At 38.2% G+C, this 9,674-nt stretch overlaps 1 long non-coding RNA gene across 1 annotated transcript; it reads right to left on the bottom strand.

Annotated features, from left to right (window-relative positions):
- Positions 1–481: 481 nt before the first annotated feature.
- On the bottom strand, positions 482–2,764 carry LOC140234229 (uncharacterized). The gene is made up of 2 exons (XR_011901605.1): positions 2,133–2,764; positions 482–1,143 (listed from the first exon to the last, which is right to left on the bottom strand). It is a non-coding gene; the product is annotated as an uncharacterized lncRNA (long non-coding RNA).
- Positions 2,765–9,674: the final 6,910 nt, after the last annotated feature.

Here is a 9,674-nt window from a genome sequence, read left to right as displayed (position 1 = left end):
AAGGTGCTGACAGGCACCATTTAAAAAAGGTTCTCACAGGCTCCAAAAAAGGTGTCGCTATTGTGACAGTGCTGAGAACCATTTAATGGTGCTCAAAAGAACCTTTTTATTTTTTCTTAGAATGTAGTATGTGAATTGATGTCTGTGTATTTTTGGTGTGTTTCACATGTAGTGCTGGTAAGGTGCTTCATTGGCACCATTCTTAAAGGTACATTACCTATCTGCATTGAAAATGTGCATCACAAACTCATTTGAAATGAAATGAATTCATCTGAATTTCATCTCATCAGTCAAACATACGTTCAAAACATGTATATTAGCAATACATTAGCATGTCACACATTATCATTGACACTGGAAAAAAAAAAGAGCAAGGATAACACACCCATGCACACAGAGTTTCACAAGCATGAATACATGTGCATGACATTCACCAATATTTTTTCATGAAACATTACTCAATAACTGAAAACCATAGAAATTTGCTCTTTCACAAATTCGCAAAAATGTATTTATTCACCTTCACTTTTACAATCTAAAGGTGAGGTTTGTATTTGTCATGTTATAATCAGTCAAATATTCTTAACAAAATATTTTCATTTGTTCACTATTACAATTCTTTTTCCACAATATTTGTCATTTGTGTACCGAGCAGTTCTTGAAATACCATCACACATCTCTGTACAGATGATATGAAATAGCAAGAGGTGCATCAGGCTTTTGAAATACATAACAAAATTTCTAATTCTCTGTGAAATGATTCCTGCATGGATGAGATACAGTAATTGTGTCAGTCTCAAGAAAGGCAAAGGTCAAGTACATTACTTAAGTAGTATGAGGAACTTTTTCCACATATTTGCTAGTTTGTTCGGTGTTGTTTTTTTTTTAAGCATATTTGTCCTAAAAGCAACTACAAAGGGCAGGAAAACAATTCCATTAAACAGGACCTTTGGCATTGTCACAGAAAACATACATTATATTGCAGGTATGATACTTGGGATAGGATAAGCTTTACACTTCTTCACTTCACTTCACATTCATAACGTCGAGTATTTGAATTAACTTATCTTTGTTTGTATACGAGTGACCTTTTTTGTTGTTGTTGTTCTGCAATTTGAAAGCACCATAGACACATCTATACAACTGCAAACACAAGAAGAGTATCAATTCAGGTTAATCATGACTTCTGACAATTTACAGCATGTCCTACGAAAACACACATAAAAAAAAACAAGAAAAAAAGAGAAAAGAACACATTGTTTTATAATGTGAAGGATAATAAGAATCCCAAGGGGAAAAGAGCTAGGATACGACACCCACACAGTTTCACAAGCATGAATGAACAAAATTCCTCAACCATGATCTAAAATATGTAACATTGGGAATCAATAAAAATTTACACTTTTTTTAAAAGCAGAGCAACAAATTCATTAGAGTAAACTATATATGATGCAGGCCTAAAGCTGAGGTTTGAATTTGCTGTTCTATAACCTGCCTATGACAATAATATGTTGTTAGCATTTTTCATTTTGTTCACCAAATTTGCCAACAGTCTTTTAAACACCACCACCACGTACATGCACATTTTGTATTTCTGCAAAAGCAATATAAACTGGTGACAAGAGGTGCATCAGTGCTTTGCAATAAATTACATAATCTTCAATTGTCTACCCAATACGTAATTCCTGCGTGGGTATAAATGCAATAAGTTTTACCAGTCTAGGTGCAAACTTTAAAAGTGTGCAGAAATCGACCACACAATGACAGGAGAAGTATAAAGAACATTTTCCGTTTGTGCTTTTAAAGTTTAGAACTATGAATGACTCCACTTCTCAGATTGGCATGTAGTCTGATCTCGGTACGTCTACCCTCCCCCCCCCCCCCCCACCCCCACCCCCAATACAGTTGATTCAAAGCTGTTAAATGCAAATCATAGTGAAACATTATCACTGGTACATTGTAAGTTCAAAATACATCCATTGTACTGTATTGGAATCATAACAAAACATATGTGACCCTCCATCACACAAACCAACAAAAAGTCGCCTGACATGAATATTTGGTTAACGGCAGATTCTGAAAGAGCAGCTATAAAATGTACACTATAAGTCAATGCAAAGGGACTTACCTACCCTATCTACATATTTCTCAAAGGTTTTCTCTGGCAGCATCAGTGTTTTTTCTTTGACTCAGCTCATTCTTGGCTAGCGTAGGTTTCTGGTCGATGCTGTCAATGGGCTATCGGGCTAAAATTGTCATTCTGATCGATGTATTCTGTTGGTCACCCAGATCATTCTTGACTAGCCCAGGGTTCTGTTTGATGCTGTCAACGGGCTATCACGGGCTGTCATTCTGATCGATGTATCGTCTTAGCCACACAGCTCATTCTCGACTAGCCAAGGGTTCTGGCTGATGCTGTAAATGGGCTATCCCGGGCTCTTATTCTGATCGATGAATTCTTGTGGCCGCCCAGCTCATTCTTGGCTAGTGTTAAGCCTGCGACGGTTCTGGCCTATGTTGTCAACGGTCTGTCACGGGCTGTCTCTCTGATCAATGTAGAGTCTACCTTTTTCCCTAACCGCACCAGCGACCCAAACACGTACGTTCTGCTTCATCGTCCCGGCCGGAGTTACTTGTTCCCTGGTTTCTGTGCATGTTGGTGTGTCCACTTCCCTGACATATGAATTGAAAGAAACAATAGACCTACACCGCGTTAATAAAACAAAGTCATTGCTATAATTCGATAAACAGAACACGGCATTTCATGACGTGACTCCTTACTTAGAACAAGCCTGAAAACACACTGAAGAGATTTTGACCTACCAAGTTAGGCCTACTGGGCTGTAGACAGACCTCTAGGCTCTATTTATGGCTCTATTAAACGTTAACAATGACAGTTATAACTTACCGTATAGAACAAAAGTTATTGCATGTACCGGTAGACCTTACCATGTTACCCCGGGGCGCTCCTTGTACACAGTTATCTTTGCGTTCGGCATTCGGGCTGTGTTTCGGAGTTAGTAACGTTAGACTCTATTTTTAATAGGCATAAACGTACATGCAGGCCTAACTGCGACCAGCCCCAACAGTGTGTAACTGTGTACACGGAGCGTCCCGGGGTTATATAATGCAGGCCTAGCTAAGTAACTTAGCCCGGCCCAGTCGCTGTAAAAACGTGACAGCCATGCTCCGGCCCCGCACGGCGTCTGTTCGGGCTAGCCCATTGGCCATTGCTATGCCAAATTTCTAATTGTAAAGTGTTAGGCCTAACATGTTATTGTTAGATCTGGATGTACTGTACCTGGTAAACATTACACAAGATAGCAGCTTGGATCAAATTAGATCTAACATTAACGTTAGGATCTAGATATAGCTAACCGTTCACTGACTGAAAACGAAAACTGAGTGATGAATCTAACTTGATTTTGTACCAACGAATGTCATCTAAAAATGAGATAAAACCACATTAAAACTAAAAATCTTACCTATATTCTCCTAAATTGTGATGACTGCCATGGCGAAAATGGAATTGACAGTGACACGTTTCCAGTCCACTTCTGACAAAATTAATGTCTAAACGTAGCCGGGTGCCGTTCGTTATATGGGTGTGATACTGGTGATGTATGTCCACAGCCGTCTGCAGCTTGCTGCTGCATGCATGGTATTTGTATTGTATTGGTACTCTCCTCTTTCTGCCGCTGTGGTGGTAGGTTTGCATAGGCGCGCAGCAGGCAGGCAGCACAGGGCTACATATAGCCGCGGCGCGTGCCGCGGCGGTTACATAGTCCTACAGTGCAGTACTAGTATGTGTACGTGTACGCGTACGCATATCTGATCGAGCGCTAAAATTGGATCGTGGCAGCTGTCAGTTGGCACGCAGCCAAGAGAAGTCATTAGTCTACGATAAAAACAATCTTATGTACTTTTTATTATCAAAGCAGTAGAAACACATACAATATTTTTGTACCAATACCACAGTTTTGGTGATTCTTACATCTGGCATTCGAATATACAGCAAGGGGAAAAATGAAAGTGGACCTAAAGATATTGTTTGACCTGCAAGAGTACCACAAATAACACTCGGGGACTGGGTCGCATACTAGCAAATGGTGACGAACGGAACCATTACGATTGGGAACCATTTATAGGTGCTCATCGGAACCATTTTGCGAGAACCATCTGATGAGAACCATTTTGGAGCCGACGAGAACCATTTGAGAACCTTTTTTTCTTAGAGTGTAGGATGTAGTATACAAAAGCCTTTAAAAATGCTATTTGAAATATGTCAGCCACTTGGAAAGTTATTAATGATGTCATTGGTAAGCAAAATAATGTGTCAATATGTCAAATTATGCGTGACGGACAAACACTCAGTAACCCTAGGGATATAGCATGTTGTTTTAATGAGTACCTTGTTAATATAGTTCCTAGTCAAGCTTGAAAAATAGATCTCACACAAACTGATTTCTCGCAGTATGTAGGTGCGTCAAATGATAATTCATTATTTTTCAAACCAACAGACTATAGTGAGATCCTTGACATTGTGCATTCATTAAAATCAAGTTATACAATTGGTCATGATGAAATGAGGACGTATTTTAAAAAAAAAACACAACAAATTGTTGGTAGTATAATGACACCTTTAGTACATATTTGTAACTTGTCACTCTCAACTGGTATATTTCAGAACGCATGTAAAATTGTAAAAGTTATTCCAATATACAAAAAAGATGACTCTTCTCTTGTATCAAATTGCCGTCCTATCTCTATTCTTCCTAGTATTTCTAAGATAATAGAAAGGCTTGTTTATAACAGACTGTATGATTTTTTGACACAATATGATATAGTTAACCAAGACCAGTATGGTTTCAGGAAATTTCATTCTACAGATATGGTACTAGCCCAGTTATACGATAGAGTGTCGACTGCCTTAGCTGAACAAAAACATGTCATCGGTGTTTTCATGGACCTAAGCAAGGCATTCGACACTCTTGACCACACTATCCTCATACGTAAATTGCAGTTTATGGAGTTCCTGGCATTCCACTATAATGGTTGAAAGATTACTTATCAAATAGAAAGCAATGTGCACTATGAATCTGTTAACTCTGAAGTAATACCTAAACAATATGTAGTCCCACAAGGATCCATACAGGGACCGCTACTATTTCTTTTGTATATAAATGATATTTCAAACTCACCTATAAAGTCACTGCAATATACTAGGTGTTACAAATAAATTTCCCACTTTTGATGCTTAATATCTCGAAAACTATAATATATCAGATAAAACTGTCATTGATATGAGTAATAGCTGAATAGTGTACAATTTATTTGGAGGTGATTTGAACACGAAAGCCTAGATCAGTTCCTTGAAATCCATGATTAATTTCAAAGTTAGGTTCCAGATTTTGGTCAAATTTTAACTGTCTGTACAAAACTTGAACTTTACACAGGACCTAATGATGTATATGTGTGTACGTGTACTTACAATGACCCTGAACAATTGACCTGGACATCACCTATTCATAGCTCTACTCCAAGGCACAGGAATGCTTTATTATTATTCATGATGGATTACCTGGGCACTGCTAGTCTGAATTCCTAGCAAAGGGTGAAATGCATGCACATGAAAAAAAAAAAAAAGGAGCACATGTTTCCACGTGCTTGCATACACCACATTTCAGAATGAATACAGACTAGATGTGATAGTGGAATTTCTCATGAACAAATAATGGAGCATTCAAATCTTGGTCATTGTCCAGGACCATTGTATGGTTGTCAACTACACGCTCCCATACACACCAAGTGACTTCTGTGCAAAGTTAAAGTTTTGTACAGAGGGTTGAAATTAGAACAAAATCTGAAACCTATGAAACTGAAAAAATAATGTTTAATGTAATGAAACCGAATTATGCTGTCATTATGAAACTGCCTTCAACAAAATTGTACACTATTCAGCTATTGCCCATATCAATGTCAGTGTTATCTGACATATAGTATTTGAATAATTAAGAATCAAAAGTGGGAAATGTATTTTGTAATACCTAGTATTATGTTTGCAGATGACACCAATGTATTCTGTTCCAATTCTGATTTTCATTCGCTCCTAAGAACTCTCAATACTGAATTATCAAAATTATCTACATGGTTTAAGAGAGTAATAGATTATCACTTTATTTGAAAAAGACATATTTCATATATTTCCATAATAAATAGCATAAAAATGAAATGCATTATTTAAATATTATGGTGGATTTTTACATTATTGGAACAAAAAGAAAGTATCAAATTTCTCGGAATATATAAATGAAAATATAAAATGGAACACTCATGTGCAATATATCTCTGATAAAGTGTCTCGTAATGTTTGTATACTTCAGAAGTTAAGGTATCATGTCCCTCAGAATATTTTATTTATGCTATATAATTCGTTAATATTATCGTACATTTATTGCAACATTGTATGGGCAACTTCAAAAAGTCACATTGATAGTATATTACTTCTACAAAAAAAAAAGAAGCTATAAATATATGCAGCAACTCAGGTTATCGATACCATTCAGATCCTTTATTCGCAGAATAAAAAAACACTTAAGGTAGATGATATTGATTTTTTTACAAAACTCTTTTTTATGTTTCGCTTACATAATGGTCAGTTGCCATTTTCTTTCTTCTCACTTTTTCAATTAAACAAGGACGTACATTCTTATCCTACAAGACAATCTGATAAGTTTCATTTATAAAATCCTAAAACAGTGATGGCTATGAAATCTGTCAGACACACCGGACCCGATGTTAGGAATTCTCTTCCTTCTGAAATTCAAAGTCCATGTAGGTCAAGTTTTTTTTACGTGAATTTCAGTGTTAAATATTCTTATCCAGCAGATAAACATTAGGCGGTCGATTAGTAGTAGGTCCAACCATACTTGCCCTGGCGTGTGTAAATTCAGGACGGGGAAGCGACTGTGCCCGTGCAGGGCCAACGACCACAGTTGCACTGCACAGTGTATAGTAGCCCTACTACATAACGACCACCCTTATTGAAACCGACCGCGTATAATTCGCGCACTGAACACTAACTTAGTACGCACTTCTCTGCGCGCAAAGCACATAAAAATGGATTGGCTTTGAATGTAGATGAGGATGGTGTGGGAAAACGCGATAATTCACTGTTCATTAATGGTTTTAATCAAGGACAAAATTTCGAATGAATATTTTCACCGAATCGTAATGACTGCACAATGTAATGTCTATGGAAGTTTCTAAAAGGCTTCTAAAAAGCTTCGTACAACACGGTGTTCAATACAACTCGGTTTGCGTGCATTGTCAATGCAAAAACAGCGGTCGATCCCAATATTCAAACGCGATTTACCGCGGGGAGCTGAAACGAGGCCACGCAAGTTCGTCGGCGATATTATAGCACTGAAACTTCGAATCGAAAAGGGAACAACGGCATTTGATAGAGCTGGAATTTCTCAATCACGTAGGTCAAGTTTTTTTACGTGAATTTCAGTGTTAAATATTCTTATCAAGCAAATAAACATTAGGCGGTCGATTAGTAGTAGGTCCAACCTAGCCCGACCAGACACCGTGCGCTAAGCTAGCACGGGGTCTGACGGTGTGTGATATACATATCTACGGAACCCCATACACATAATTATTATCTACTAAACCCCTCGAACACGGCCACACAACAACAAAACTATTGAAAATTTCTACATTCTTTTCACAAATTTTACGAATCACTCACGTGAATTGAGATACTTGGACTATGAGCATGGTATTTCAGTCCATAGTGAGCCCTCACGCAACATACACTGAGCAAAAAGTCCAATCTTAACCCGGAATGCTGTGATCATCGCGGGGCCATTCAAAATAAACTTTTCCCAGCTTTGAATGATGCAAATTGCGCTGCTAGAGTTTGTACGCCCGCGAAGTCGACAGCGCCCTCTTTGCCCAGTGCTGCGCCGACATTTCGAATCATTTTTGCAATTTCTACGATTTCTGCGGCGTACAGGATTAAAAAAGGTGCAATTTGTGGTAAGTTATAAAATGAGTATATCAATATCAATAGCTGAAAACGGTAGCTAAATAGATAAAGTTTTCACCTTATGTAGTCTTAGTAACAAATATGATGCAGTAAATTCAAAATCGCGTCGGCGCCCCGGAATACAGAGATTACGGAGTGTCCACACCGTACAGCCCTGTCGCGACTTACACTTGTGTACAGCGACAGGGCTGTGTATAGTTAGGTCCAACCATACCTGTGGCCGTGGTAGAAGGGGGCCGTGCACCAACCGACATATCTTCAAGTCGAAGTAGGGCCTAAACTAGAATCTATAGGCCATGGGGTGAGCTGGTTTTTTCGCTTGTTTCGTTCCGACAACTGCGGCACTAAAATTTCTCCATAGCTACGTGTAAACAAATAACCAAAAAGGCTACAGGAAAAAGTTCGACACAAACCCTCCTGCAGTATTTTGGTAATTTAGGGGGAAACAGTGAACTTTTTTGTCACTGAGGAGCTGAATATGTACACTTTGCCGTGTACGATATTCATTCGCGAACGATCATGTGTTGTATGTTATCCAATCCGAATCGAGAATTATTGTTTACGAGTCAAAATGGCCGCCCCCTGTGAGCCTGTCGACGCGTCTACGTCGTCTGCTCTGCCGAAAATTAAGATAGACGAAACCTATTTTGTGTGCCAAAGAGTGGATCAAATTGAGTGGGGGAGACCGTGAAATCGCAGACCAGAACGAAGTGATTCAGCTGCTCAGGGGGACTGCTGCAACCTACATGTACATAGGATAATATACAGGTTAGTTTACGTGCGTACAGTCGTAGCAGTCGACACTGCAGTGCAGTCTCATATAGATCTATGCGTAATGACTACAACTTAGTACAACGTTATGTTATGAACGTTGCTTGTGTATGTTATAATGGACGCTAATGTTGTAGCTTAGCCGTTAGCGTGTCTGTTACATTTTAGATAAATTATCTTGAATTTCACCTTGGCATGGCATAGCGCCGTTATAATGTAGCCTAGATGAATTTTACTTGTTGTTCTATGTACAGCCCAGGTTAGGTTGATGTAGCTGATCGGTGATATTGTTTTGTAAAAATCTTGACACACAGGACTGGATTGAAAAAGGTCTAAACTGCATGTAAATTTATATTTTCATAATCATGGCCATGGACCATTAATATTAAAAATCCATCCTGTCTCTCTCACCCCGAAATCGGCGAATCCCCCCTCAAAACACACATTTAGCATCTCATTAAATTAACTTATTAATATTTGATATAAATAGGTCTAAAAAACCAACAATGACAATAATGACATAATTTCAACAATTAAACTCCCTAAAACATATGATTACCATTATGTTGTGCCAAATTATAAAGCAGTGGCACTGGGTGGCGGTGATAGTGAAAGGCCAAGGATTACTAGTATTAATGATGATAAGGCAGTTGTATTCATAATTATGATGATTGATATTGCATGTGATCAGGTGCTGAAAGCTGTAGATGTCATTTAAAATCAGTAATTGCACTGCAAGTACAAGTTGAAGTAGTTGGTGACAATGATCATGAGGTGTTAATGATTACCTGGCATAGTACTAGGGCCTATTGGTAATTACAAGATTCAAATATTGGCAGTCAATAGTCTA

This window comes from Diadema setosum, chromosome 10, assembly GCF_964275005.1.
Source record: "Diadema setosum chromosome 10, eeDiaSeto1, whole genome shotgun sequence".
NCBI classification, from domain to species: Eukaryota; Metazoa; Echinodermata; class Echinoidea; order Diadematoida; family Diadematidae; genus Diadema; species Diadema setosum.
The sequence above is the reverse complement of the archived record's forward strand: the minus strand, read 5'-3'. Positions and strand labels throughout refer to the sequence as shown.